Source organism: Mus caroli, unplaced genomic scaffold (assembly GCF_978045245.1).
Source record: "Mus caroli unplaced genomic scaffold, Mus_caroli_1 scaffold_2, whole genome shotgun sequence".
Taxonomy (NCBI): Eukaryota; Metazoa; Chordata; class Mammalia; order Rodentia; family Muridae; genus Mus; species Mus caroli.
This window is the reverse complement of record NW_028227257.1, coordinates 5,851,098-5,875,075: the sequence shown is the minus strand read 5'-3', so window position 1 is coordinate 5,875,075 and position 23,978 is coordinate 5,851,098. Positions and strand designations below refer to the sequence as shown.

The following is a 23,978-nucleotide window of genomic DNA, read 5'->3' as shown; positions in this document are numbered from 1 at the left end:
ATATAGTTAATACTGGCGGAAGACACCCGCTTGGCTCCAGTGGCTGCTCATGAACTGGCTGTAAGGCTCGGCGCTATGGGGGTTTGTCCTTTACTTTTGCTTCAAGGAACAAATCTGAACTTCAGGTTCACTCTTTCCCAGCACAGTCTGTTCTTGTCCCTGTTCTGTCTCCAGACGGTCACTGGTTCGAATTTAAGGCTCAGCTGGATCTTGCAGAGTTGATGGGACATGTCACAAACTGACACCAAAGGAGAGCAGCATCTCCATCCACCCCATCCAGGATGCTGCACCTCACATCCCAGTGCAGGGGGCCACGCTTACACAGAAAAGCTGGGGAAGCCAGCCCACAGGTAGGCTTGTACTCTCTGCTCTTTACAGCCAGAGTCACCTTTGTATGGCCCACGTAGCAGCCTCTAGTATGGCTACAGAAGAAGAGGCAGAGGTGAGTTTTCAGAAAAGACAAACCCCTTTGGCCTCTGTTGGGACAGGCCTTGGTACATGAAGAAGACGTGGCAGCAAGGGAGCAGCGATCTGAAGAGAGAAGAGGAGGCAGCAGGGGAGTATTTACTCAGTAAACTGAGTTCTCACCTGTGCAAACACTACTAATGTGTGCTGATGAACCTTTACATTAGGTTAACAATTAAAATGAGCAAGAACGCCCAAGGGTGACACGTCAGCCTCTGGCCATTGATTAACATTAGCTGACCTTCCGCTTCAACCATCACACAGACTTCCAACGTGCACTTGAAATGTCATACTGTCTATTGTCTTAATGGATTCTGACAAATCAGCTCAATATATGATGCAGAAGTCAATTAATACCCAATAGATGCTTTGTTTGCTCTGAGCATTGGCCCTTAGTGCCCACTGCTTACAGAGAAGTATGGTGTCTATCTGAACAGAAAACTTGACAACAATAGCATTTTGGTGGGACATGCGGATTTCTTTTGGGCACGATGCCTCCAATTCTACACATGGATACACACACACTAACGCAACTCAGCTGGAGTCAAGCTCAGCGCATTAGAAACAAACCCTGCCCTGTCTCCAGTGCAGTCACTCCCTGCACACCTCTGACTTCAGAGCTACGTCAGGCTGTAAGCAATCCAGCCCAACTCGATACCACCAATACTGTGAGCTCATTTCTCCAATGACACCCAAGTAGGGTGGCATGCTGGAAGGTGCTTGGCATGCACAACTCATTGGTTCAAGCCTGTCTAGAGAACCCTAGCTCTTCAGGAGTTTCCAACCACTCTGCCATCCGCACCCCACCTACGGCTGTGGCCAGGTAGGGACATGGGGAGAAGAAAATGAAGGGGCTTCTGGGATAGGGTTCCTTGCACAGGCCCTCCTGTGGGCACCCTATACTGACGCAGAGCAGGCAGCATAGTGCAGGGCTACCCTGGGCTCTGCACGAGAGGGGCGCTCTCCCCTCTGAGCTTTCTGTCCGTTTCTTCTTCTCTTGACTTGAACCGAGGCCCCTTGCTGACCCCATCTGAGCCCCAGAGTTAAGCTGCAGACCCACCAGCAGAAGACCTGGTTACAGGCGTGGCCACTCCTTTCTGTCTATTTCTGCCTCTTAGCCCACCAGGGCCTGGACTGGATCTTTCTCCTCTATACCCAGGGTTTCTACAGGCAGGTATCAAGGGTAACAGGCTAGTTTTCTTGGAATTTTCTAGAGACAATAGCAACACAGGCCATCCTATTATTTCTTACTAATCTACCATCACCTTGAAGAATTTGAAGCAGGTTGGATCCAGATTATGTAGTGTTGCTTCATTTGGGCAGCCTTGGGATGGGAGTGATAAATTATCATTACAACCACATGACCTGCCACGTCAGCAGAGGATGTGCACTGGGTCCTGGAGACCATGGACTCGCAAGGTCTGCTCATCCCGCTTCACAGCAGGAAGCAGGCACCGCCTCATTGGTGCACTGGGAAGGCATGATAAAGGTCAGTGAGTGCCACGAGGCTAAGGAAGCTTCTAGAGACTCAAGCAAGAAGGAAGTCCAGTCCCTTCTGAGTTCACAAAGGGCAGACTCCAGACTGCAGAATGTAAAGTAGGTGGCACTGGCTTATCCAAGTCCCCCCCCCCCCCGGGAAGGAGGGCACTAAGCAGCTGGGTATTAAAAGATGCCTGTGAACCAAGAGGCCAGCCACACTCATCACTTTCTGCGGCTTCCGTCAACTTGGAATTCACCCTTTTCTGTTATTAGAGATGTAAGTGACTGCCAGCAATGGCCCAGAACATTTACACCGTGAATCCCCCAAGAGCACTGCCTGTCATCCACCCCCTCCCTGGGGAGGGGGGGCATTGTTTCTGGTGCCCACCCTGTTCCAATGGAAGGGATTCAGGGTGATCAATCACCTGATTGATTGGTTGTCTAGTTATCCAAAACATGACCTTAGGAATGAAATGAAATTTGCCATTTATCTTCTCTGCAGGGATGTATTAATAAAAGCAAGTGCAGCTTTGTGATTTCTGTCACATCCTCGGTGGCTGAGGGATAGGGCAAGTACTTACTGTGCTCTGTAATATCCTGGCCTCCGCCGAGAGCTCATTCTGAGATGATGAAGCTGACGGGAGGATGTGATGGTCAGAGGCAGGGCTGGGATCTGACACAGGCTCTTCCTTCAGACTGTGTGTCTGCGTGCTCTTGGGTTCACCAGCAGAGCAGAGTTGAGCTGCTTGCTCTCAATGCGGCAGGCAGGCAGGTAATACCTGAGCCTGAGCAGCAGGAGGAGAAGCAGCAAGCGTTCTAGTGACAGCATGGGGCTGGGAAAACCCCGCTTTCTACCCCCTGCACCCCATAAGCTGCACTTATGTGTTTCCCAGCACTTGGAAGGTGGCAGTAAAAAAATCAGAAGTTTGAAATCACCCTCTCTTACAAAACAAGGTTCAGACTAGCTTGGGCTATGTAACAGCCTGTCTCAAAACATTTTTTGAAAGATTTTAATAACTTAATGCGGATGGATCCTGGGTTCATTTCAGAGGGATATGCACCAAGCTTTGGCCTGGGAATGGGGCTCTTCCTAGAGGCACATGTACCTCCTGAAGAATGCTTGGTGCCAGACTCTGGAGTCTCAGCGGGAGCCCCCTGCCAGCTGTGATGCTGGCCACTAATGTGACCATTCCAACTGATCATCAGTCAAACAGAGCAGCACATCTGGATTCAAAACACATCTACCAAGGAAAATCAGTTCAACGCCACTGTCTCTCACAAAACAAAGAGTAAGGTTAGCCAGCAGAGGAGTCTGGGAGGCCATCCTCCTTGACAAGGGGTGTTGTATGCCCCACTTATAAAGCAGGATGGCTGCTCCCCTTCCTATTAACACATATGCATGCGCATACACATAAGTTTATTTGCACACTAGTGTAGGGGCTCAAAGGACCTACTTCACCTATTTTTCTACACAAATTAAAACTGTACATTTCCATCTCCAGGGTACATGACACATGCCCTACCCCCACCCTTGCATGCTGTTCCTACAATACAAATATCCTCTCCAATGCTCAGAGCTTGTAGCTGGCTCCCCACTGTGCTGGGAGAAGTCTTACCTCCCAAGCACAGCACACCAGGCCCTTTGCAACAGCCAGAATGTGAAATGTGTCATTTGTTTCTGAATCTCTGAGGGTTAGTGACCCCTCTGAGATCTGAGCAAAGCTAACAGTCCTTCCTTAGTGAGAAATTAGCTATGTAAATATGTGCAGAGCAGTGCAAATAGCAGCCTCCCAGGAACAGGACCCGCAGGATGAGGATCCCCTGATATTTTCTCTACCCCCAGAAATGACCAGCTTCCTGCCCAGTGCCTCTTCTGGACACTCGTCTCTCAGTCCTCACCTCACCCAGGCAAAGCTGCCTACACAAGCCCCTCCACCAGACTCCAAGGGTCACTGCTGGCCAGCCCTGACCGGCTGTTACTGGGACAAGCTGTTGTCTGTGCAGCCACCGCAGCCTCTGCCTGCAGCCTGTACAAGTGGACCACTTGTTCATCCCTTCGGCAATCACGGGTTCCTTCACTCAGAGACTGGCAGACAAAGACTAATCATGGGGCGAACTGGGTCTTCACATTTCCTCTCCTCAGAGCAGCAGAAGCCTTTGCCCAGCAACAGCAGCAAGTGTTGTTTCTCTAATCTCTCTCACGTGGCACAAACCCAAGCACAGCACTGCAGAGCCCTGAGGACTAACTGGGGTTGCACAACAATGGGATTAGGAGACCAGCTCCTAGACCCCACCTACACTTGGTAGGTGGGAGCATTAATCATGAAATGAAAAGCACCTATCTGCTTAGGAAAGAAACCTTAGGAATTAGTGAAGACCCGAGCTTATGGGTTCCAAAGGAAGGCTGCCCGAGATGTCTGTGGCCAGAAAGGATACACAACTTGGGAAATGATGTCACTGTCTCTGGAGCTAATAAACCTTCCACCAGCACAGATGTGCCCAAGCACTGTCCTCTGTTCTGGCTGGGGTCCCTCAGGCTGTACACACGTTGCCTACAACAAGGAAGCCAGACATCGGAAGCAGGTGCTGCCTAGAGATACCAAACTCTGCGTATGAGTACCTCACCACACAGGCACACATCCTGCTCTCACCGTGAATGTCTGGGTCATGCAGCAGATGTCCCTGCAAATTCTGAAGGACTTTCTGGATCTTGCTCCTGGCCACCTAACTGTCACATGCAGCCTCAGGCCCAATGTGGCTTCCTTTTAGTGGCCCAGGCTCCCTAAGCACCTCCATATCTTAGCTCTATAAGGCAGAGGAGTGTGCCCATACAGTCAAGTACTGAGCACGCCCGCCAGCCTGCCCTCCCTCTCTCCCTCCCTCCCTCCCTCGGTAGTGTCTGCTCTGTTTCAGGGTAACTGTTGCTGAGGCAGTGGCTGATATCAGGAGCTTTGGGAAGGGCCTGCGGCCTGAAGAACTTCCCATCACTTCAGCCCCGGCTTCGGAAGGGTTCCCTGTTGTGTCTGTGGAAGAGCTGCTGTGCAGATGACTGGTCTCAGCTGAAGCTCCTTCCGGAAGTACATGTGGCTCTGTGTGCACACACAGGTGCTCTGCAGCCAGGGGAGAGGGAAGAAGCAAGCTCTCACTACCGTGGCGCTCACAGGAAGGGACTTGAGCAGCACCTGCACCTCAGCCCCACGCTTTCCCCGAATGAGCACCTGCGTCCTGTCAGAAGACTGCAAACCCCTAGCTTTGGCTGGCCCCAATCTGCCCCAGGCAGAAAGAACCGCACTGAAAACAACCCCAGGAAGCTCGGGCAGCCTCCACTGCACATTTATGAGTATTCCAGCAGGGGGCAGACTGTGGAACAAAAGCTTACGAATGAGGAAGAGCTGACTGTGTGCTAGTCCCCAGGACTGTGTCTGTACAAGCACAGTGGGTGTGTGTGATGGATGTGTGTGTGCGTGGGTGTGTGAAGACAATCTGTACTCCAAGATGTCAACCGCCCACACTGTCCGACCTCACCCTCCTATGCAGCCCTGATGGCAAAGGGATGTGTAAGAGCCACCTCAAATTGGTCGTATGTACCTGCCATCCTCAGAGGGCAGGCATGACAAACTCAAGATCAACCACCACACTAGAAAGGAACTGAGGGTCAAGACAGCACACAGAGACAGGCCTTGGTATATACAGAATGTCCTGTGTCACAAGCGTACATCTGGGAGACTTCACCTTTTTTCCTGTGTAAATTCTCTCAAGAACTTCATTAATCAAGGAGAAAGAGACAATTTTCTTTACAGGTTATTTAATCACCACCCTGAATGAATATTTTATCTAAACTGAGGAGACATGGTAGCTTCATTATTTATAACCCGGCAGTCATGTTTCGAAATCGTTATTGCAATTACTTTTTGCTTCTTTACATAATTAAAGCTCTAATATTCCATCTTGCCCAGAAGGTCACTATTACTAAAGCTGGAGATGAGATCGTTGCTGGATTCTAGGTGGATGCTTGAGGTGACAGGGGCTGAGGGTGCCAAGCATCCTGGCTAGAGCTCACTCGGCTAAGGCGGCACTACAGCTGCTGGGCCTGGGTGAGCCAGAGGCAAAGTTAGACTCCATTTCTTGGCTCGGTGGCCTGATGCTAAGGGTGACATCCTCCAGAGTGGCTTGGGCAGAATGACTGGAAGGCAGCCTGGCACAGCTGGGCAGGGGCACACACTGTTGACCTGCACTGGTGAGTAGGCATGACCCCAACCACCCACCCAAGGCTCCTACTCAGGTTTGTGACTTCCAGCCATTCCCCAAAGCCAAATGGACCGTTATCAACAGAGAAGAGGCACATAGCCCCCCACTCAAGTCTCCATGTTTCTAGAATGTGAATTCCATGTGACACTAGTCTTCATAAAGTACCCAGGAGACCTTACAGACAGTACTCAGCATGCCCATGGCAGGACCGGATAGAAGGCAGGCACATAGAGACCTGCTTCTCAATCCTGGCTTCCATGCTGTGCACTTTCCTCTTTCTTAGTATCTGCCCCAAAGCTTCTGAGACTTCAGTTACCCTGGTTCTGATCTCACAGTGTCGAGATCTTACTATGCACAGAGATGGTGGAAAGGGAAGGCAGAAAAGAAGCCAGAAACCAAGGTGGACACTGGCGAGCTGGAGCACTTGACCCTGAGAGGCCAGTGCAGCTGCTGGCGGTGTGAGCACTCACCTATCGATGGGGATCACTGAGGAGTTTGATGAACACAGTCGAGAGCTGGGTTCTGCAGACCACAGGGGGAAGTGTGGGATACAGCTGTGAAGCACTCTGAACATGCTTTCTGCATGTTATCTGAGCAGAGCTCAAAAAATGTTGGTATCTACCAAAAAACAAACAAACAAATGAATGAACAAACAAACAAAGTGGAGCTACTCAATTCAGAGCACCCTGTGGATGGCCAGTCTGAGTCCCAATAGTGCATGAACGGAGAGCCACAGGGACATAACAACACAGAAGTAATAAAGTAACAGCTACAGACGTTCTCTAAAGGAGTCATAGGAAAAGAAGGCCAAGTTCCCTTACCACCTAACCTTAATAAGTGATTTGGTTAAAGTTAAGAAGATAATGGAGAAAACACTCTAGAGAAAGGGCCAAGGCTCCTTCCTCAAAAGTCAGACTCTGACCAGCAGCTCACCTAGCCACAAGCCCGCCTTTGGGCAGGGCCCAAGGTCAGTTCTGTGGTGGTGGAGAGGGAGCTAACAAGGCAGAGTAGACATGGCACTCACAGCTGGACTCCCAGCACTCAGAAGGCTGAGAGGGCAGGACTACAAGTCTGAGCTACACAGAACAGCACAATGGAAATAAGCTCTGTCTACAGACCGCAGAACAGACCCAGAGGAAGGCACATCTGGGTGTGATCCTCTGTAAGCCACTTGGGGTTCCATGCTCGCACTGCGAATATGTGCTGTGGAGCTAGCTCTCCACTGAGCTTGGCTGTTAGATTTTTTTGGCTCCCTTTATTAGCAAATGAGTTAAATATAATTTTGACATATGTTCACCTATATCTTACATGAAGATGGCGAGTATATCTTTCAAAATTTATCCTTTAAAGGACGTTGATTTTAATATCCTAATGTATAACACTTAGCTTAAAATGTTTTACCAATGGGAGTGTGATCTGACAGTGGGAAGAGCAATCTACAGAAAAATGGCTGTTCTGGCCACTGACACCCTCACTAGAGACACATGATGCTAATGTTCTCAGGGTCTTCACAGCAGAAGCCCATGATAAACCAGTCTAGGGCTACAATGGTGTTTGTTGATGTGGCTTACACCTTAAATAAATTTCTGAATTGAAATTTAAAAACCAGTTTAGAGATGATTCTCTTTAAGGTAAAATTCCAACCACACAACTAGAGCAGTCTCTGAAGAAGGGAGATGCAGTCTGTGAGCCCAGTAGTTGCCCAGGCAAAGATGAGTACAGTGTGGTCCCTGAAGAACCCATCTATGAAACCTTCCCCAGGTCTTTTACACAAAAGGCTACACGGGGTGAACAAAGATAAAAGAAATATTCTATGGTGGGTGGGCAGGTGAGTCTGGGTCAGGGAAGGAGACCAGAGTGCTCCAGCTGAGCTACAGAATGTGAGGGTCCCACCACGCAGGTAGGCTAGAGTTGAGAGGAGAGAAAGTTGTGTGGGAGGCTGTGGTACCTGCCCTGCTGCATCAGCCATGGGAACTTTGAAAACTATAGGCCCCAAGCTGAGCTGCATAGCCAGAGCCGAGCCCACTTGACCAGCACAGTGGAGCAGATGTGGGGTCACTGTAGGCATGGCAGGAAAAACATTGTCTGCAGGGACCTAAATGGTGATGAGCCTCAAAATTTTAACCCCTAAACCAAGAAAAATATGCCTAGTGTATGCAGGCTTTAGGGCCAGGAGGAGCTCCAGGTGTGGAGGTGGGAGGCTGCAGAGAGTGGCAGATAGACACCTAAGCATATGACCAGGAGCAAGAAGAGTCAAGGCTGCCTGTGCCCCTCACTCGCCAGCCAGGCATGCACGATACACCAGGACATGTGGTAACAGCTATGACTGGGAAAATTTCACATACCAAAACCTTCTCAGTGGCTTCTTGTCCAGACAGGATGACAAATATCGCCAAAATGCACGGTACACACCTGTTAGAGGCAAAGGCACACCATCATTTCTTTGTCCTTCGTTTTATCCTAACACATTGTGTTAAACCTAACAAGCAGGATCCCCGAGAGCAATTATCCCTCTAGTCAGACAGCTAACAAGCCTGTACTAGGCCCATCGCCCACACAGCGCCATGCTAGCTGCCCTGCTGCATTGAAAGCAGGGGATTTACAAGAGGGCACCCATTTCTATGGTTTCCTGGCTCCTAATTGATCTTGATACATAATGCATTTGGTTAGTGATAAGGCAGAGCCTGTTTGCTTCTCTGCATAGTAAATGAGACCCCAGTCCTAACCACATGTTCCAAGGCCTGAAGAGCACGGGAGAGGCTGAGCATCACTGCTTCAATCACGGCTGCGGCAGCCAGCTCCTGAGGAACCACAGAGAAGCCAGAGTGGAGGCGCAGGGTGGAGGTGCACGGTGGAGGACCAGAGGAGAGCAGTGAGTGAGCGCACACACTGCTGCCTACCACCAGACACACTCCCTCCCAGAGTAAACGGAAACTCTAGTGGGACAGACTTGGAGGTTTTCAGCTTAAAAAGAGGTTTTAGTGTCTTATGCTCGAACCTTCCAAACTTGGAAGAGTTTCCAGGCACCACACCATTCAAGGCAGCAGCAGGCGTTCAACTGTGCATGGTCAGCATGGCCGCCATTTTGCAGATTACCTGTGTGCAACAAGAGACGCATCTTTATCACATGTAGCAAAAAGGCAGCCCTCAAACATGTACATTCAAGCTAGTCCACAAATACTCAGGAAGGAAAATGCAGGGCACCTTTTAAGCTCTGTCAAGTTAAATGATCAATAGAGGCCAAACATTACTCTAACTTTACCCAGATATGAGCTCGCCTGCAGCCCCATGGCAACTGCCCGGCCCATACTGTGTGCCTACCAACAGCTGCTCATCCCTGGCACAGTTTACTGCCATGAGGGTTTTTCGTTTGCTCGCTTTTCAGATGAGGTGGCCAGTACTGAAACATGTGAAACACATGTATAAACACAAACCAACTGTCCTGAGGTAAGACACAGCCACAGGCCACACTGGCAACCCTGCTCCACACAGCGACCCACCAATGGGCAGATCCACCCATCTGCTCAGGTGTGCTAAGTCCCTGAGCAGAAAAGTCAGACCCCAAGCCAATGCTACAGGCTTACTGTTTTGAGAATTCAAACTTGAGCCTTTGAGAAAAGCTGAATAGAGAATGCTTAGGGAGGTGGCAAGGAGGGAGCCAAAGAAAGAAGAGCCCACCACCATGATTCCATCTTATCTGCCTCACTGGAAAATCTGTCAACTGTGCACATACCGGGGAGATGGGATGCTCACAGAGAGGCAAAACACTTATGACAGAGAGAATTATACATGCAGCTGCCTGGGTAGCACAATCTGGAATGTTCCTCACAGCCGAGGCAACACTCCTCACAGCCGAGGGCAACACTCTTCCACTCCTCAGGAAAGGAAGAGACTCTAGGTTCTACTTTATCAAGAAGATACAAAACTTTATCAAGAAAACAAAACCAAAACTTGCACAGGCATGAATCTAACACCATTAATAAGTAAACAAACAAACAAACAAACAGAAAAACAGTTAGTAGAAACAAATCCACACAGACAGACACACTCACACTAGAAGTTAGAACTGACAGAGAGCTGCTCTCTGGAGTTTAAAGCAGCTATTAAAATATCCTTGAGGACTACAAAGAAAAGACAGTGACAATGAATGAGCAGATCAGGACTCTAGTCAAAGGAACAGAGACTGTTAAACAGAACCACCTAGTAACAGAGCGGCTTTGCAACAGTTGCCCTTGAATGTTACTGGGCTGAAGAAGTGCAGAATAGCGAGGCTTCACAACTCTGGACATGAGGGATCTCCAGAAAGCAGCTCCTGGCTGGAGAGTGCTTTAATCTACTCATGGGCGGGAGGGGGGCGGGGTGTGTGATTATAGGGCAGCCTGGGGCTGGGGCTAGCTCCGGTCTCCTGTCCTCCTTGATGCCAGCCATTCTGCCTCAGATTCCCTATCGTGGCAGATGACAACCTCTGGATCTGCAAAAATAAAGAAGCCAATCAATGTTTCCTTCTGAGGTGCTCCTCAGGCGTTTTGTCATGGCAGAGTCATGGAGTCTTCCCCAAGCTTCGCTGGAGGAATCACCTGCAGAGGTTTAACAAACTTTAAAGCCAGTCACTTGAAAGTAGTGAGGGGCAACCAAAAGGCGAAGACTGGATGTCTAGCTGCCCTAAAGATGAAGGCCAGGCAGGAGTGTGGCACTCCTGGCCTTTGCTTCCGGTACTCAAGAGGCTGAAGCAGGGGAATTATGAGGTACAGAGTGAGTTCATGGCCAGCGGGACCTACAGGGTAAGGTCACCTCAAACACATGACAAGGCCTGAACTGCAAAGGGCAGGTTCTCAAGTAAAGCAGGCATCTCTAAGATCTGCTCAAATCCAAGCCACAAGTTACTTGGGGGGGGGTGGGGGTGGGCGCGGGGGGGGGGGGGGTAAGACTGCAGAGGAGTCAGCAGAGATGCAACAGGGGGGCAGCAGTCTTAACTGTGGCTCACAAAGGAAACTCTTCTGTGTTGGAGGTTGGCTCAAGGGAACCAACTACTGGGACAAAATTATATTAAAGATGCAACCTGGTGTAGTTTTTCCAATAAATCACATAAAATCTTCAGTGTCTTAGCAAAACACAGCACACGGGTAGGTGTCAGAGGGGAAAGTGATCCATGATGCAAGGAGTAAGCTGAAATGATCAGCAAGGGGGGCCAACTGCAGCTTCCAGGAAAACAAACCTCACGGAGCTGCCGCAGACATGTTCATGCTCGGATATGAAGACACTCTGTGTCACCAAGCCCGAGAAACTGTGCAGACAGGGGGACAGATCAACACTAAAATCTTAGAGCTTCAAAGTACAACCAGCAAAGTACAAAATCTACTGAGAAACTGGAAGAGCAGGGAAAATTACAACCAGAGTCACCTGAGGCAATGTCTCCAGAGTCACCTGAGGCAACGTCTCCCAACTTAAGACAAGAACAATAGCCAAATCTGAACATCAAAGGAACAAAGACCTGTTGTCTAAAACCAAGGATTAACTAATACCTTCAAAGTCCCAGACTCCTATAAAAAACAAAAAACAAAACAAACAAACAAACAAACAAAAAAAAACCAAAGGAAGGTCTGCGTGAGGAACAAAAGCCATTAACTCCACAAACCCTGTAAAATCTAGGTTGTTCAATGAAGAGTAGGATAAACATTGTTAGGACCCAAAGAGAATAGAGAAGTAAGAGAAGGAGAAGAGGAAGAGGAAGAGGAGGAGGAGGGAAAGAGGGAGAAAAGGAGAAGGAGAGCAGGCAGGAAAGCCTGGGGCTGGGGAGATACTTTGTCTATAAAAGCATAAGAATGAAAGCTGACTTCAGAGAGAAATAGGAGACCTGATATTAATAAAATGGTCTTAACAGTTTACACGGGAAAAGAAACAAACCTGTAGCCCCACAATTCTATACCCAGCAAAACTAGCATAGAATTGGAGCAAAGTACTCTTTAAGACCAAAACTGCATGAAGCCTTGAAGGAAGTCCTTTACATGGAAGGAAAGTGACAGAAAGGGGAGTCATCAGAAAAGGTAAATTGAGAATATGAAATGCTATATCTTTCTCTTAGCAATTTTTTTTCAGAATATAGTATTTTAAAAGATTATAAAACTACACTTTTTTGGTTCACAATATAACATATGAAAATAACAGCAAAAAGGGTGAGAGCAGGTGACAGAGACTATGCTGACAAAGATATTAAAATGTCTAAATCTGTTCAGGAAATTTTCCCCTCTGCCAATGTGTTTGAGGCTCTTTCCCACTTTCTCTTCTATTAGATTCAGTGTATCTGGTTTTATGTGGAGGTCCTTGATCCACTTGGACTTGAGCTTTGTACAAGGAGATAGGAATGGATCAGTTTGCATTCTTCTACATGCTGACTGACACTTGAGCCAGAACCATTTGTTGAATATGCTGTCTTTTTTTCTACTGGATGGTTTTCCTCTTTGTCAAGGTGGGTGGGTTTAATTCTGGGTCTTCAATTCTATTTCACTGATCAACCTATCTGTCTCTGTACCAATATCATGCTGTTTTTTTTTGTTTGTTTGTTTGTTTGTTTGTTTGTTTGTTTTTTGGTTTTTCGAGACAGGGTTTCTCTGTATAGCCCTGGCTGTCCTGGAACTCACTATCATGCAGTTTTTAATCACTATTGCTCTGTAGTACAGCTTGAAGTCAGGGATGGTGATTCCCCCAGAAGTTCTCTTATTGTTGAGAATTGTTTTCACTATCCTGGATTTTTTTTTGTTATTCTAGATTTATTTAAGAATTGCTCTTTCTGCCAGGCGTGGTGGTGCACGCCTTTAATCCCAGCACTCGGGAGGCAGAGGCAGGTGGATTTCTGAGTTCGAGGCCAGCCTGGTCTACAGAGTGAGTTCCAGGATCAGCCAGGGCTACACAGAGAAACCCTGTCTCGAAAAACCAAAAAAAAAAAAAAAAAAAAAAAGAATTGCTCTTTCTATCTCTGTGAAGAATTAAGTTGGAATTTTGACGGGGATTGTTGCACTGAATCTGCAGATCACTTTTAGTAAGACGGCCATTTTTACTCTGTTAAGCCTGCCAGTCCATAAGCATAGGAGATTTTTCCATCTTCTGAGGTCTTCTTTGATTTCTTTTTTCAGAAACTTGAAGTTTTCATCATACAGATCTTTCACTTGCTTGGTTAGAATCACACCAAGATATTTTATATTATTTGTGACTATTGTGAAGGATGTCGTTTCCCTAATTTCTTTCTCAACCCATTTATCTTTTGAGTAGAGGAAAGCTACTGATTTGTTTGAGTTAATTTTATATCCAACCACTTTACTGAAGTTGTTTAATCAGCTGTAGGAGTTCTCTGGTGGAATTTTTGGGTTCACTCATGTATACTATCATATCATCTGCAAATAGTGATATCCTGACTTCTTCCTTTCCAGTTTGTATCCCTTTGACTTCCTGTTGTTGTCTAATTGCTCTGGCTGGAACTTTGAGTACTATATTGAATAGGTAGGGAGAGAGTGGGCAGCCTTGTCTGGTCCCCCCTGATTTTAGTGGGATTGCTTCAAGTTTCTCTCCACTTAGCTTGATATTGGCTATTGGTTTGCTGTACATTGTTTTTATTATGTTTGGGTATGGGCTTTGAATTCCTGATCTTTCTAAGACTTTTAACATGAAGGGGTGTTGCATTTTGTCAATGCTTTTTCAGCATCTAATGAGATGATCATGTGGTTTAAAAAAAATGTCTAAATCCTAAAATTAAAATTCTAAAAAGCATTCAGTTACTCTGCTACACAAAGAAAGAATTTAACAAAAGAACAAAAACTGGTAAGAAAAATGAAAAACAGATAGCAAGAGGGTGGGAATAAATCCAAAGATGTCAACAACTATATTAAGCAAACTGGATTAAGTATGCCAATTAAAAGACATAGCCCATGAGTCTAGACAGAAGAGACTAATCATAGACTCATGAAAGGAGAAACTTTTAAATGCAAAGAATTCTCCTTGATGACAAAGGTTAATAAATTAGAAGGATATAAACACTGAACCTGCTACATTAAACACAGCAGAAAAAGACAATGTTAAAGAGCAATGTTTCCGTTTTTACCATGTTAGAGCAGTCCAAGAAAGCTGAGCTCTAGAAAGTAGAACAGAGGAAAAGGTAGGAAGGAAGGCTGCACCTCTCAGGCTGAACTGAGAACCACAGCGAGAATCAGCGAGCAGACACCACTGAACCTCACACTGGAGATGAAGTCAGCCAGCTTTCTTACATACCCAATTTACCCAATAACACAGAAGATCATACAAAAATGAGGTCCTTATCTTCTTACCAAAACCATGTCATGTCAAAGGAAACTCCAGAGCCACAGGTCTGACTGGAGAAGTAACAAGAATGTAAGAGGACAAAGGGGCCACAGTCTTACACAAAATCTCTCTGAAGGCCACTTCCTGAATCCCAGCTAGGTGGGAAAGACCAGTGGGCGAGGTGGAGAAGTAAGGCACTCTCCTGACTCTCACTACACTTAAACCAGCATCACAGGGTTTGGGGCCTGAGCTTCCTGCTGTGACAGAGCCAGAGAATGTCATGTCTATCACAGTCCTGTCAGAGAAACAGAGGCTAACATGAGGCCCGAGGAAACACTAGGCAGTGCCAAGATAGAAGACATTCTACAAAGGAACTGGCCTAGACTGTGTCAAGACCTCCCAAGTTACAAAATCTAAACATTCAGAAACTGTTTAAGATCAGGACACTAGAGACAGGAGGACTCAGGGCCAAGAGAAACTTCAACACTCTTGTATTGGGTAATGTCAAATGATCTTGTCTCCAAGTCAATCTCAAATGACTCATATGTGTGTGTATAGACACACACACACATATGTGCACATGTACACACATATGTATACATACATGCATGCGTGTGTGTGTGTGTTGGGGGGAACAGAGAAGAAAGGATGACACAAACCAAAGTGACAGGCTCCTAGAGAAGGGGGAGGGAGAACGCAGCTCACATTCGGTTCCACTCTTCTAACTCTCCTGCTAGCTCAATAAAAAGCTACCTCCTGTTGGGCCTGGTGAGGTACACCTTTAATCCCATCAGTTTGAGGGGCAGAGGCAGGCAGATCTCTGTGAGGTCAGAGTGGGCTACAAAGAGAGTTCCAGGACAGCCAGCATTCTGTCATGCAGAGAAACCCCGTCTCGAAAAATCAAAAAAAGAAAAAAAAGCTATCTCCAAATTTTTAGAAAGAAGACCCCAAAATAAGTAAACAAGAAAAAGTAGAAGTAAGGAAGAAAGGGAGGGAGAGAGAGTGGGAGAGAGGGAGGGAGAGAGGAGGGAGAGAGGGAGGGAGAGAGGGAGGGAGAGAGGGAGGGAGAGAGGGAGGGAAGCATGTTCTCTCCAAGCTCTGTCTTTCTCAGGGACACAGCACTGCTATAGTACAGTAAAGAATTCTGGGTGGGTGATATAGCCATCTTCTGTTGAGAATTTGTACACAGACAAGAAAAGCGGGACACACACACACACACAGAGAAATCTAATTGGGGTGAGGGAAGGGTAATCCAAGCCCAAAACACAAATAAGGAAAAGGCCTCTCTCTGTCTTCAAGCTCTGAGGACACAGACTTCTGATGTAACGCTTAGCAGAGTTGTTCAGTGACAGCCACAATAAATGAGGATGTGAGACCTCTGTATCCAGGGCAACGGGCAACTAAAGAGCTCCCTGTATCTCTTTCCACTCCTCTCGACCACCACACCCACATGACCTTATTACTACACCATATAAGATAAATCCAGAGTCATTAGAAGGCAGCACACAGTGACGAGACATGACATCCCAGCAGCCCTGGGAACCACATGTGTGGAATGGCGATCTTCACTGAGTTGCTTGGAGCCAACTATTCTTTACAGCCCATAACCACAGCATTCTTCTTAAATAAATGCACAAATAAAAATGAGCTCAAAATAGGGATGACGACAAAAAATGAGGAAGCCTTACTGTGAAAACGTGTTGAGAGAAAACCAGGCTTCTGACAATTAGTTATAATCGCAGAATGCTAATGGCCTCCCTGCAAGCAAGAGGAATTATAATTGGTCTCCAGTGGCCTGTTTATCCTGTCTAGATATAATTACAAGATACAGCTCTCACAGTTTTTACCAATCCATTCATCCGACAACTAACATTTATTCAGCACGGGCTCTGGGCTTGGCCTGTGCTGGGTGCTGATGGCACAAGGCCACAGTGACCCCAGGTCAGAGCTTGCCACTTCAAGGGACAGGTAAATGGGACTTTATAACTCAACTGCTAAGTGAAAGGAGATGGAGAGCAGCAGCCTGTGATGACAGAGAGGAGGGTGTCACTAACAGTGATTGGGTGTCGGGAAAGATGTGAACAAAGCACTGTGAGTACACAGGTGATCTACCAAGAACTGAGCCCTGGTCCCCACAGGAAGGCTGCATGGTCTAACTGGTTCTGCAGGTTAGCTAACGGACCCAGTCATACAGGCACCTAAGCTGCTGGCATCACAATTGACTGATTATGATTCCCAATGAGAATGAAACCTGAGGAAAAGACAGGCGTGTGTGTTTTCCATGTGACAGGTCCTTTCCTGCAGAGCAGCCTCCTTCTGAGTTGGCATGTGCTTATGTATATACAGATGTCCCAATATCCAAACACAGGGCACACAGAGAACCCAGAGAGCAGAAGGCACTGCCCAGCTCGGTCCACTCCCATCATCTGTAAGCCAATGGCTTCCTGAATATTTACCACAGCGTTTTGGGGTATTACCCACAGAAGCAGACAACATTCTGTTGGGGGAGCTCCACAACACATATGTGGGCCTTTCCTCCTCAAATAAAGGCACCTCATGCTACATACACCGTCACTTCCCAGCTGAAAAGATGACAGCCCCCAAGCTCTTGGTGTTCAGGACCCCCTAACTTCCAGGCTCCAGGAAAAGAACTGAACCAAAGCACAGCTGGGGCAAAGAACACTATACCTCCTTCTCCTGTGGGGGTCCATGGAAAGCTAAGCAAGCCCTCCAGACACACAAGAGAGAGCAGAGCTAAGCAGTGCATAGTAGGGCTTCTAGGGCTTCGAGTCACAAACCAGAAAGCAGTTTCCTCTGCAAATGCCCTCGTTGTGGGCTGGGACAGTCTACTCCACAGGAGGCTTGCTTTATATTCCAAATGGCTGAGGGGTGGGACAGACATTGCTGATAAGATGGAGTATTTGGAGACAAAATAAGGTGAAATCCTGCAGCAATGCTTTGGGCTCTGGTCCCCTCGGCACTGCCAGTCTTTAGGGATAAGGTGCTTGAGTGCCAGCTGTGACCTTGGAAACCCGTTGGACGGAGTTCTAAATGAAAACGGAGATCTACTTGGCAAAGTTCACTGCTCAACTGCCAAACACCCCGACTAAATGCTATTATCCAGGTTCATTTTGCAAAGTAAATTAAATTTCTTTTAGAGAAACTTGAAATTTATAAAAGAACCCTGGAGAATTTGAATTTTAATAATCAATTATTCCTCAGACTGATTCATCTTATAAACATATGGAATATGCAAAAAATTAAATTAGTTTAAAAATCTAGACCTTTAACGCATAGTTGAAAAAACACTTTTATATAAATGAAGAATAATTGCCAAATGTTCTGACACTGCAATGTAATTTTTTAGCTACATGGCGTATAATGCTTTTGCACTTTGGGGAAGGAGATAATTCCTTCCTCTCACGTCATTCCTCTCTGAACAAGAAACCAGCTCTCTGCTCACCCTGTGCTCATCACCCAGGCCTAGGACTTTAAAACCATTTATGCAAAATTATTTCCTAAAAGGCTGGACCAATCCTGCAGCTCTGAACCATAATTCATGGAAGGGGTCAAGCACACAAGCCTCATCTGTACAGGGCAGTGAAGGGGCAGCTGCCAAAGGAAATGAGATGGCTCATGATGGTCCCTGAACACAGAGAACAAGCAAGGCCGGGCTGGGGCACTGGGTAAGTACAGCAGAAGCCAGCACGCTCACCACCTACCAAGGAAGAAGGAGGAAAGGGGAAGGAAGAAGCCCTGGCTGCCTCTACAGTCCCTTAATAGTGGTACGCAGCCTGCTACCACTGGATGCCACATGGAAAACCAATCTGGCAGGGCCCCTGAGCACACCCCTCTGCCCCTGCAAGTGTGCTGCCACCCCACCCATCAGGGACTGCTTACTGCTCACACCTCTCCTGGTCTAACATGTTTATATAACACATTAGATGTAGCAAAGGGTTTTTTTACTAAGTACTGTGTAACACATGACCTCATACACCATCGTGGGCCCCACGCCTCTAGACTGAGCTTTACTGTAAGACTGGGCATCCCGCCCAGCAGCAGTGTCAGCACTGTAAGTGGCTGGTGACTGGCACTCACTTGGCTGAGACTTCTCCAGCCCTGGTACTCCAAGAATGAGCATGTCTAAAGACAGGATCAAGGTTACCCACGAAACTTTCCCGAATAAGCTCTGACCATCTTACTCAGGGAATGGTGCTTGCCCGAAGTTCAACTCCTGTGAGAATTCAAGTCCTGAATTAGCCACCAGCTGTGCAAGCCACTCCCAAGGAAGACTCACGCTCATGGCCTTCTTTCTGCATTCATCATCACGGCTGGGAGCAGACCGCTCCAGCAGAGCAGGACACACTTAGCCTTCAGTGTCACACTGGGAAATGAGACCTTGCTCCAGAAGGGCCAGTAGCGCTTCCTGGCTGGGTTTTCTGACCTGGAGGGAAAATGGTGGAAGGTGAAACAAGAGATGGGGTAGGTGCCTTCTCAGGATGGAGGCAGGTCTCTCACCGCACTCTCCATATTCCTCTGAGTCTGCCCTTTAACCACCCCCCCCCTTGCCTGAGGGAGCCCCAGCCTCCTGGTGCAACCATTCCTCCTGTATGTACATTTTTGTGTGTTTCATAATCGTCATGTGACTTGCAGAGGGTGACAATGGAGGGTAGTACCATGTCTGAGGTGCCCATTGTCCTCAGCGCACCATCAGCACAGACAGCGGGTGACAGGACATTTATTCTTTTGGGGCTTGGTGAATGGACACACATCTGGCCCACTGGAATAGGTGTCAGAGTGAGAGACAGCTTCTGCTGCTGTACAAGCCTGGGCCTCACCACAGCGGCGTGTACTGCAGATACCCGATGCTTCGCACCCATGGTCACTGTGGATCAGCATCAGGTGCAAAGGCACTAGAGGCAGCTAGAGACGAAAGCACCTAAAATTCCCATTTTTATAGAGAACAGTTCACTGTCAGGAGAGGAAGGCAAGGAAATTGTAACGGGTCCCAGAAGTGAACAAACCTTGTCACGGATGGTCAGTCCATAGCAGGGCACAAGAGGGCAAGGCCCAAGGCTGTGGCCACAAAGGCTACTGGACACTAGGACTTGTGACCTGAGCTCAGTGCCTCTGGCAGCAGTGCTCCCAGGGAACTGCTCTGAGCTGCCAGGTTCTTTGGTACCGTCTCCCCAGGAAACAGACACACCAGCAAGGGGAAAGGAGTCGAGGCTCATAGAAGAGCACACTCAAAGGGACAAAAAGGAACTCTGAGGACATGACAAGTTCCAGTGACAGAAGCAAGGGGACCTGTATGCAACAGGCCACTGAGGGTGAGCTGAGGCAAGCCTGGGAAAAGTCAGAGGCCACTAAGACCTCCGGGTAACAATACACCTACCACTGAGTGCCACGAAGGGCTTAAGAGCACAGAAATGACAAGATCCCAGTGTGGTGTCAGTGTCGGCCTGAGATGGGTGCTAAGGATAAGCCCCTGGCCCTGCAGACAGAAAAGAGCAGGGGAGGTGGGAAACCACTGCGTAGGAAGATCACAGAAGCCAAGGTGGCCACTGATACTGCCTGGTCTGCCAACAGCCAAGCCAGAGGAGACAGGAAAGCCATCGGGTAGGGTAGCAAGCAGGGCCAGTCTGCAGGACTCTGACCTCTCCTGTCCCCTTGTATTCTGCACCCCCACCCTGCACCAGTGGCAGCCCCTGGAGGTCGCTGCTTCTCAACTGTGTTCTCCCTGGGGCCATGTGGCATATCGAGGAGCACAGAAGACAGAACACACAGCAAACACGTGCACAAACACTCGGCTGTCTGAGGTCCAGGGGAGAGCAATGGGGGATAGGAGGGCACAGGCTGACGGTGACACTGGAGGTTTCCTGACTCCAGCTCAAGGGTCTACATCTCGAGCCCCATGGTTCATTGCCTGAGCTTTAGTCTCGTTACCTGTGAGACTGGACACTAGTACAGAAGTCCCAGATAGTGTTGGGATGGCTCTGGATAAAGCCACAAGCCACAAGATGGAAACAACAGTGGTCAAAAGTGTGTTAAGGTAGGTGTGGGAGGTTGGGGGGGGGGGGTGGGCACGTCCATTATTCCAGTACCAGGGATACTGAAACAACACGGCCACTGTGAGTTCCAGGCCAGCCCAGGCTCCAGAGTGAGTCCCTGTATCAACTCAAGCAAGCAACCAACAATGCATTCACTACATTTAATGTACCAACAGCCTGGAGACCTCAAATGTGCTGACTGATCACGTTTGTAACCACAGGAAGAGGTCATCTAAAATAACCCAATCTAATAGAAAAGCACTGCACACTCAGGGAATTGGTTGACTGCAGTAACGAGAGTAACCTCCACCATGGTCACCGGCATCCACTTTGGCACCACTCTAAAGAAGCCATCAGGGAGGACTGGCAAAAGCATAAAAGGCCTCTCAAGATGCAGAGCTGAGAAAAGTAGTCAGGACACATGACCATCAAATGGATGTTGGCCCCTGCTGTCCCCAAAGTCACCCTGGCAACAGGACAAGAAGAGGTATGTATAGAATTGCAGCCCGAGGCCCTGAGAGGATCAAGGGACACATCTGGTCATTTTTCCTTCACATCATCTGATGGAGCAGCAGTAAATGAGGACAGGCATCCAGTTCCAATCTCAAAAACCCAAAGCAGCAACAGTGGCACTTGGAACGCAGATCGGGCAGAGATCTCTGCTGCTAACAGGTGGACCGGCTCAGGTGGGAGCTGGGGATACAAAGGCCATGGTTGTGAGCCTCGCGGGCGGTGCCCTGGCTGCGACAGAGGAGGGAGCAAGCACAGTTCAGAAGCGCAGCCACGCGCTGGGCCCGGTGTTAACACCCACGAAGAGCCCGGTTCACAATATACTCAAGTACAGTCAACCGCAAAGGATGGTAGTGCTCTGCAGGGAGGGGGAGAGAGAGAGCACTTGTCACCACTGCTGTAACCTCAGCAGCAAAAGCAAAGGACTGCCAAACAGCCACAAACACTTGTTATATAAATTGGGAGGAGACTGGTGTTTATTTTATGGTCCTTCTCTCAAGTGATTAAATTTGTCAAGATAATTTTAAAATTGAAACTGTTTTTAAAACAAGAGCACTGCATCTTCCAATGAGCCCATTAGCTGAGTTCAACAGCCCCACATGGAGCAGCTCCTGGGAGCACAGACCCAGGCAGAGCGAGTCACTGGCCAACCGAGCAGGAGAAGGTGGGGCTAGGCTACCTCAGATCCTCCTTCAAGGAGATCTGCTGTAGGAGATGAAGTCAAAGCCAGGAAGCACAGATGAGGGAAACTGAGGCACAGAAACACCCAAAACTGAGAGTGGGCAGAGAAAGCACATCCCAGGATGGTCAGGGGAGGCCTGCTGAGGACACAGGCTGCCCAGCTGCCCAGCTCTACACAACTTCAGGAGACTGCGACCAGGTACCAGATCCTGGGCTCCTACAGTGAAGGACTTGGGTTTGATGACAGGCAAGCAGCTCACGGGTACTCCAGAGTAGCCCGGACAGTTCCCAGACAGACAGGTGAGGCTCAGGGCACCCGGTCTAGCATCCAGCCACAGCCTTGTTTCCCATACCCCAGCTTCCTGCCATCTGAATCAAGAGGGAAGGAGTAAGTGGCGGGTGCCATACTCACCAGGCTTGTGGGATGGACAGGAGATGCCCACACAGACACGGAGCCCAGGACCTGCTGTCCAGGGCAGCCCAGGGAGCAGCTGTGTGAACACAGCTGCAGGATTCAGGTACTACCCCAGAGATGCAGGCAGCGCTCCTTACCTGTGTGACTGGGTCACTGCTAAGACCTCCCATCAGTGAACAGACTGATCCAAATAAGTCTGTTATTTGGACTGGCAAAATAAGGCTCCTACCCTAGCCTGAGGCACACCCACCCATGTCACTACTAGACCTCTGACCAACAAGGACCTCTGGGCACTGTCAGCAGTCCAGTGCTCTTCCAAAGAGCCAGCACCTGTTATGAGAGGTGGAGGCTGACAGGAGAGGAGAGAAGGGCACTGGGAGAGACAGGCTGGCTCCAGTGAGCAGGTCCTCGTGAGGTTAATGGTGTGGTGGTGGTGAGGGTGGAGAACGCAGTCCTCCAATCTACTCAGTGCAGTCAACTTTCTCATAGCTCTGGTTTCGAAGGAAGAAAGGCAAGAGGAGAAGGGGTGTCTTTGGGGTTATGCATTCATGATAGAGACAATGGAGATGTGGCGTGAGTCTGACTGGATGTGGAGGGGAGGGGGAATGGTCTCTAGAGTTCCCGGGCTGTAGCTCAGGGGAATTGAATATATCAGACGGTGTTCTGTTCATTGCGATAGGAGATGAAGATTGAAGGCCTCTATTTTCTTCGTGATGTAAAAGGCAAGGTCACTTGCTTGGCGAAAGGCAGGGCAAGGTGAGAGGCCTAATGAGAATGGCAAAGGTCTAAGGGAACTGCCAAGGATAATGGGAGAAACAGCTGATGAGGGACAGGGGGAAGGATTGCCACGCAGTGCTGCACGTCCAACTGCGATTGGAGCCCATAAATTTCCAATGGCACCAATCAGTACGTGATAGGCCTCCCTCCCACAGACCAAGCTCAGCAGGCAAGAGCTAAAGAAGCAGAGCCAAGGTGGCAGAAGCCCTACCAAGGGACAGGAAGGTGACGTGGATCTGAGAGGGTGGCAGCAGAAAGCACAGCAGCAAGTCAGAGGTGCACAAAGGCAGACATGATGTGGCTGTGGATTCAAGAGCCAGAGAGTGGGGGAAGCCAGGGCTCTGAGGGTGGAAGGTCAGCTGCAGTGGGCCCTCACGGGGACAGCAGGAGGCTAGGGGACACCCTGGTGTGCACAGGGAAACAGCTGGGACTGTCAGGAGGGAGAACCTCCCAGTCACTGATACCTTTCCTCAGCTGACTCAGCAGGTTCAATACCAGAAGCAAAGCACACGCCTGCCTCACCCTTTAGGAACAAAACATAGGGCAAAGATAGGTGACCGAGGTCGAGAGGAGGTCAAATCCCTGCACAGCCTCCTTTTAAGGACCACACCAGGAGAGAACAAACAGCCAACAGGGGAGCAAGAGCGAGTGTTCATGCTGCTGACAGTACACACAGACACCAGCGAGATGAAAGCCAGTGGAGATGATGAAGAAACAGGAGGATGCTGTGTCCCTCCGACGAGCTTGCTGAGGGCAGAAATCTGTCCTGCTCATCTCTTCCTCCCCAGGCACAACACAGCAGACTAGGCTCCTAATGGGCACTCAGAAACTGTCAGAGCAAATGAACGAATGGAAGGAGCCACCCCACGTTATGATCAGAGTCCTGTGAGAGAAAATGCAAAGATAATCATAATACCCGTGGCTCTCTCCTTATCCGAAAACTCCATTGCATTCTGTCACATTGGGTAACAGTTAAAAATGACTGCTGTCCTTTTTAAGAACAGCAGATCAAGAAAAAACACAAACCAAATGTTTAGAATTTCTTGAAAATCCAAACACAGTAT

General features: G+C 48.5%; 1 protein-coding gene across 11 annotated transcripts in view; it reads right to left on the bottom strand.

The window, feature by feature from the left end:
* Positions 1 to 23,978, bottom strand: part of LOC110290525 (putative serine/threonine-protein phosphatase 4 regulatory subunit 1-like) — a 76,479-nt gene that overhangs the window by 5,419 nt on the left and 47,082 nt on the right. For 8 of the 11 annotated variants that reach the window (XR_015045630.1, XR_015045632.1, XR_003835994.2 and 5 more), the window contains 5 exons: positions 18,779 to 18,925; positions 9,191 to 9,288; positions 8,538 to 8,604; positions 6,663 to 6,810; positions 2,526 to 5,054 (listed from right to left, as the gene is read on the bottom strand). The gene's annotated coding sequence lies outside the window, so the exon portion shown is untranslated. Of the gene's footprint in view, positions 1 to 2,525; positions 5,055 to 6,662; positions 6,811 to 8,537; positions 8,605 to 9,190; positions 9,289 to 18,683; positions 18,926 to 23,978 lie in introns of those variants that run through there. The other 3 variants (XR_015045637.1, XR_015045638.1, XR_015045639.1) reach the window with 3 other exon arrangements.